This window comes from Falco biarmicus, chromosome 5 (genome assembly GCF_023638135.1).
Source record: "Falco biarmicus isolate bFalBia1 chromosome 5, bFalBia1.pri, whole genome shotgun sequence".
Taxonomy (NCBI): Eukaryota; Metazoa; Chordata; class Aves; order Falconiformes; family Falconidae; genus Falco; species Falco biarmicus.
This window is the reverse complement of record NC_079292.1, coordinates 81,685,350-81,693,039: the sequence shown is the minus strand read 5'-3', so window position 1 is coordinate 81,693,039 and position 7,690 is coordinate 81,685,350.

The window sequence follows — 7,690 nt, the reverse complement described above, 5'->3', positions numbered from 1 at the left end:
AATACTGAAGTCCGCAGGTTGACCTTTAAGTCTTTGTTCTTTAGAATGAATTTGAACCTTCTTGCTGATGGCTTTAATTCATTGATGCATCTTAGCGGAAAATTGATTTTTTTTTCCTCCCTAAAGATCACATTTACATAAAAAAATGGGAAATGATATTTTAAGAAAATATTTGCTAACAAAATGGAAACAGTGTCTTTGATGTATGTCCTGGATTTCAGGATTTGAAATAATCTTCATTAAGGAAAGGCTCATGGTAATGCTGTGACTTTTTCCTCTCATTAAACCCTGCTATGTTGCAAGGAAGTGAGAGATGATTACTGGATATTATCTATTCTTGCTTCAGAGAAGACCAACATCATGAGCCGTGGTCTCTATCGATAATTTTCAAAACTAGTAGGGCTGAAAGCTTATCTTTCACTTGGTATCTAAACACAAACAAAACCCAGAAACCAACAAACAGGAAGTCCTCAACATCCTTCTCTTTTCTTATCGGACTAGGACATGTAGTATAAATCTTACAAAGCCTAGAGTGAGACTGACAAAATGCTGTTCAGATGAAAGAGCATCGTTATAAAGTCAATACCAAACGGCACTGAGTGCCACCAGCTTGAAAAGAAGAATGAAATAATATTTCTGTCTAATCTGAATAGCATAGGTCAGGTTTTGTTTTTCACGCTAAATTCTGTTAGGCAAGACTGGAATTAAGGTCACTGTGGCCACAGCAATGCAGAAGCTTATGCAAAGGTTGAGAAATCGTCACTCTTATCTGGCATCCTTCAATGCAAACTGGGACAGCTCCCCTCTTCTTTCTGCCCTCACCCCTGCTTTGGCTTTACCCTACGTCAAATAGCTATGGACAATCAAGTGGATATTCTGGGGACTGAGAAACGTCAAACTCAACCCTTTCTTCTCCTCTCACAGTGAAGCTGTGACGAGCCAGTTTCCTTTTAATCTTGGCCCACAGACACCTCAGGGCCTTTCTGGACCCTCCTCTATTTCTTCCTCATCTCTGATACGGAAATCTTCTTATCGTAAAGGAATTTTAATCAAAAGGGTTTGGGAGATGTGTGTGGGGTGAGGAAAGAGAACAGATTGTGAGGAGGGAGGCAATTTGGGAGCTGCATGACTTCTGGAAGAATGCGAAAAATGTGACATTGGGGTAGCAGTATCGTTGGGGTTGGGGACAACAGAACGAGAGACAAACTGGCTGGCTGGGCAAAGCAGCGCCTGTGGGTTTGGCTGTAGTGGTGGTGTGGGTCAAGTTCCCTTGTCTGCAGCAGTGGATTAGACCTGCAGAATTTGTGGCACCCACACTTTACACACATGTTTTTATGTCTTTTTAGCCTGTGTTGTTGAGAAGAGGTCACTGCCTGTATTTGCCAGCACTCTATGTGCTGCATGTTCCACGAGACCACTTCTACCACGGGGTTCAGGAGAAATCAGCCATCTGATGATGAGGAACATGCTGCTTGCATGATTGTTTACATGGCAGGAAGAAAGACTTCTCATCCAGAATTAGTCATGCATGCTAAATATCACCTCACTTTTCATGTCTTTTTTTCAGTTTGTATGGTTGGTTCCGTTTTGCTTTTATCAAGGTATGTAGTTTCTCAATTAACAAAAAAAGAAAAGCCTTTTGGAGAAATCTAAAGGAAAATATATTTGCAATTTGGTGAAATGAGTCCAGGATGATAAATTTTCTACAAAAAATAAGATTTTTGGAAAGGAGTTAGTACAGTGATCTCTTGACAAAAACATTTTTATCAATAATACATGGTGAAAATATTTCATAGTGTGCTTTTTGATAAACAATTTTTTTGAAAACTAACAAACTTGTTTTTTAAAAAAATTATGATAATGAAATGCTTTTTTTCTTGAATAGCGTTGGACCAAAACTGAAAAATACTAATCCATCCACATCTACCATCTCCAAGTCTTGGTCCCCCATAGCCCCGCTGGAATTTAGCAACAGATGTTTTTGAAATACATTTTAACTTCTAGCATTCAAAATACTGTCTGGGGAAAAAAAAACTAAAAGTTTTGGTCACTGAGTATGTGTGATTTGAAAAATTAGGTAAGATATGGCCTACTTTTATACTGAAATTAAGGCAGCTCTGGCTACATTTTCTGTTAAATTAGTTTCCCATTACATCTATTGGCAGTGCATAGCATACCACTATTTACAGCATGCTTGCACCTTGCTACCCACCTGTTGCAACTAATTGTAATGGCGATTGATATTAAAACTCTCTTCCTCTCCCTTACCAGAAGCCCAGCCATACGGGGATTTGGCCCTACTCAGATTAGATCTGCCTCTTTCCTCCTTTCCAAAATTGTATGCGTGTGTCTGTGACTTGTATATTCATTCATAGATATATAAATGCCAAAGATTTTGACCAGTCCTGTCTTGAGACATAATATACGTATTATTTATTATACATGTGTATCTAGAAATATATGCATACATATACTTATAACATTAAAAGTTTCTGAAAATGAGATTACTGCAAGGCATTGCAGTCACTGGAATTAAAATGGAAGTACTGACACACAGAACAATTACAGTTTGTGCTCAGTGCTCAGGGTGTCTGATCCCGCTGTGATCCCGCTGAGCACTGGAAGAAGCGCAGGTAATCCTGTCATGAATCTTCCTGAAGTGTTGGGGAATGAGCCAAGATCTAGCAGGCCAGCTAGGGGGAATGTGAGTGGACTGGTGCTAGGCTGTGCTGTGCCTATGTACTTGAAAGCAGAATTGCTGGAGCAGCCAAGGGAAGGGAGGTGTTTTCATTTCAGGCTCTTCCAATGCAGATAGCTGGAAACATTTTCTAGACTAAAGCTTTAATGATAAAATACAAGCAGTGGCTGGTATTTTTTTTTTTTTTTTCCTTTCTTGAAGAATTGATAGCTGAGACCTCAGAGGGATGTGACATTCTCTTTGTCCACAAATACACTGACAGAGTGCCACCTTCAGACAGTGTCTTTGCATTGGGCACCTTGAGATTTTTGACTGTTGAAGTTCCCAACCGTGAAGATTTTATTTCAGTAAGAAAGAATTATTCCCCCCCCCCCCCCCCCCCCCCAAACTGGAAAAGGCAACAACTGTTCTACTTGTAAAACAAACAACTTTCAAGTTACTCCTGCTCTCTGTCAAGGTGATTTCATTATCTTACTGTGCTGCTGCTTCCAAATGGTTTTGGAGACATCATGTAAAGCACAGTTGTCATAAAGTCAGAATGTTCTTGGCAATCCTGAGAATTGCTAGGTTAGGTTTACCCAACAGCCTGAAGCATTGCTGTGTACACTTCTTGGAAACACATATAAACCATGATTATTTCTCACCCTTCCAGGCATGCCTATGCAATAACATTTTAAAACTTTTCTCACCTTGTGCTGAGGTCTTGAAATAAAAGCATACGATACTTCTTGAGACTTTAAAAGCTTTTTATGCCAGATTAATATTATGGAGCATTATGGTATTCATACCAAGTGTAAATTCACATCCTTATCTACCTTGTAAAACTAAGAAATTGGGGTAATATTCTCAGGTGCAAATGGGATGTTGTTCCGGAAGTTGGTTGGGTTATTACCAACTTGTCCTTGCTGAAGACCTGTCCCTATCGCTTTCTGGAGGACACTTATCAGAGATGGACCCTTCCAGGTCCTACGTATCCGGGTTAGAGTCTTATAGGCACTGCTTTTAAAAGCGTGGATCGCCCCCTCGTTTTCCCTCTCCTTGCCTGTGCGGGCAGCTGCCTGTAGGTGGGGCTGCCGGGCCACGCAGGCTGGGACACCGGCAGCTGTGGTACAGCTGTGGTACAGCTGTGGTACAGCTCTATACAGATGTGGTATTGATGCAGCCTGTTCTGAACTGCGAGTTCAGCAAGATGGACAGCAAGTAGCCATCTCCTTTAACAACTTAAGGGATGCAAAGTGACCATAGGTTTAAAATATTTTGTTTTATTAAATGTTTAAAATAACATAAACATCATATTAACAATTTTATGGCTGAGGTTCTCATAATTTGTGACTTTACCATTTTATATGATTCGAGAGCTCAAAAGATTACATCTTAACATTAGAAACTTTGTAATTAAGATTTGTAACAGTAAGTGGTCTTGTAGCTAACAAGAGAATAGAAATAGCAGATAGAGCCGTATAAACTTTGGAGAGTGGAAGAGTACAGATTTTACTATAAACTGGGGTCTGCTGAGATTATGTAAAGACAAGAAACTTTTTATAAGTAGTTTTCATGTTAATCTGAACAAACCAACTCAATTCATAGTTGACTTTCAAGCAATAGAGAAAAGTGGGATAGTACATCTTTAAATTATTCCCCAAATACCTATTTTTTTTTTTAATTCTCTTAAGTTAGTCTGTACCACCTTCATACTGATATTTAGCACCATGTAATGGGATGTTCACCATTTAACTTCTGGGGAATGTACAGAATGTTATTTACTCTGCACTAGAATAAAGGGTCCAATTGTAATATAAGTTCATCCTTGCTTTCTGCGGCAGAACATCAACGCTGGAAAAGCAACAGCATGCTTTCAACCATGAAGCTGTAGCTTATTTACAAACAAAAGAATGCCCCCCTCCCTCTTTTCCCAGTTGCTTATTCATGAGGATGATTTGAGTAATAGTACTACAGGTCAGGTTTCCTTTACAATGGAAACTAGGGTAGGTTTTAATCACTTCATCTTAAACTGAATTGGAACAGTGCATACCAAACAAGTACAGCCTGGCATTTCAATATGAGCTCTACTACTTTTACCATCTCTGTATGTTGTATGAGAAGGCTGGTGCCGAAAGATGTAACTATATACACAGGAATATATAATAATGTTTTCTTAGAAAATGTAAAATAACAAATTTCTTCAGGAGGTGGGTAATGGGCCAACAACCTGTAATATACCAGTATGTCTGTTAGCCCCTGCTGCCTCTACCAAGAAAGAATTTTATTTTCTTAACAAAGTTGTTGGGATAGAGGGTGGAGGGGTAAGAATTTTTTTTTTTTTTTGGTAACAGACATGCTGGAGATAAACAGCTTTGGTAGTCAGTCAAAAGGCAGTTTAAACTCAGATTGTGGATGTTGGTTTTTTTTTTTTTTTGTTATCACAATTTAATTTTTAAAAAGCTACTTCTTAATTGCAAGCTTATGCCCATTGCTCTTTAACAGTGAAATGATATTCAGTGTATCATTGCTTTTGCACAGCAGTTCACAGCTATAGCCTACAGACTAGTGTATATGCACAGTATTAACAAAACATTAGTACATTGGGTTCAGCAGTGGTCCATGTTATTTCTGTAGCAGCACTGCAGGCTTCTGACACCGCGAAGGGGCAGATACACTGCAAGTTCATAGGGTACAAATAATCCCATTATACTGTCTTGTGGCAGGTATTTTCTTTTGTGGTGGTGCAGAAGGGCTGCCAGTATTGTTCTCTATGCTGCCTGTTGGTAGCTGGGGGAAGGATTCATTATGTGCTATTACGAGACCAAACTGACAACAAAACGCTGATGGCACTCTTCCCCCACTCCTTGGGAGGCAGAGTCCTCCGAGTTTGGCAGCTCATACTTCTCTGGTCCCTTGAGCCCCCTTTGCTTCGTTGAGCTGGATGCTCTGGGCCTAGCAATGCTTCTGCTGCCCATCAGCAGAGGCTGCAGGAATGCACCTCCTTCTCCTCTGTCCTCCCCACAGCCCCCTGACCATGCTGCCTCTGTAAGGGGAAAAAACCCAACCTCGAGTCCTGCTTCAACCTTTACAGGTATTAAAAGCTCTAGCCTTCAGCCATGAGTAACACCCACTCCTGAGCTGTTCACGTTGATTTGTGCATGGTCACCACAGGGCCTCCACTTCAAATTAATAACAACCGTATTTGGCTTTTCTTTTTGTCAAAAGCTTGTTGAGTATACGTGAAAGAGCAAGAGAGAGAATAGGGAAGAAAAGACATGGCTGTCACTCAGTGTCTCTTTTAGATATTTTCCCCAAGGCTTGGGGTTTTTCAGAGCACATACAAATACACTGAGGAGCACATAGTAAAATATCAAAGATAAAGTCACTGTTTGAGGTGAGAACAAGTACTTATGCCAGGTCCAGCTGTCCGTGATGACAGTCCCGACTGGCAACCAAAGGCCGTGGCCACGTGTCAGTCTCTGCATTGAGGTTTTTCGGAAATATTTCTGTGGTTCAGACAATCACCTGAAAACACCTCAAGCCACAAGAAAATGGATTCAAGTTTTGCTGCATGTTATGTCTGTGTTAAGAAAAGCTTGATCCCTGCCCAGGCAAGGCCAGAGCTCTGGAGCCAGCTGCTGGCAATGCCACGTGGGCTATGAAAGGTCTCCAGAAGGGCTTACACCATCTGCAACGGCTATGGTTCGACAACATCCCAAGCAGTTCTTGCTGCTTTTTCAGGGCTGCATAGTAGCTTTGCTGTGGCTGTTACCTTCAGCAGAATGTTGAACAGTTTTAAAACGCGATACCACCATTGTTCTGAGTGAAACCCTGAAGCATCTTTTTTTGCATGTGCAGAAAACAGGTCTGGATATGCTCAGGTGAGCAAAGATGCATCTCAGACTTGTTGGGACAATACAGCCTGTGCAAATAGCTGTGAATGCCTACAGGCATAGGCGAGGAATGCATGGCATGACTAGCATTGGGGAAGAGAAGGCAGGACACTTTACTCATAGTAGACCTAGCTGATGTAGACCAGACATCGTAGGTGTAACAGGTCTGCAGTATTTGACTTTTCTGTGAGACTCAAGTTTTTGTCTGTCACGTGCACAGCATAAGACTTATGATCCCCTTGGCTGTTGCTTCTCATTGTACATAAGGCAGGCACTTAAAAAGACTTTTAGGGTATGAGTTGAAACTCTTTCCTCATTTTTTAATGGAATTTTGTTTCAAAATAATCTGCAGTGTTGTTTTGTTATGTAGCCTTTCCTATGAGAAGACTGGAAGCTGGCTGATGACCTGATTATGTACTTGGGGGAATGCAGTCTTCCTAGAGGAATCCGTACAGCAACCTGCCTCACCCTGCCAAGGTAGCCACAGTCTTTGCATCAACAAGTTAGCAAAGCGTAATGCAGCTAACCTTCACCACATACACTGCTATGGAAGCACTATACATGAAAGGTCTGGTCCCCAGTACCCGAACCTGGAGCTCCTAGTTTCCCAGGCAGCAACACCTTGCTAATGTGCAATGCACAGCATGCACTGCCGGCTGTCTGAAGTTGGAAAACACATAGCTAACAACCAGCACAGTTTCATTTTGAAAGTACATTTTCAAGGCAAGAGCTTAAAAATTTTGCATCTTTGCAAACTGGGTGCTTGACCTAATTAAGCGTAGATCAGAAGTAGTGTGTGACAAACACAGGAGCCTTTGCTAGGGAATGCCAGAGCCCTGCTGTTGTGGACACCATGTTTCTGGTCGGGTTCTGTTGCAGACATCCTTTGGCAATTGCTTGAATCTAGACCTCTGGGGCATACAGGGCAAGATTAATTCCTTGCACCTTTAGAAATACTTCTGAACTAGCTTGGAGGCCTAAGATATAAATATACTGTCATCATAACTTGCTTTTGCATTCACTGCCAAAAACAAGTATACTTTTTGAAGAATGTCAGCTTTGTAAATACTCTGCTATTCTTGGCTCTCAAAAGAGCAACTGTGTCATTTTTTTTTCC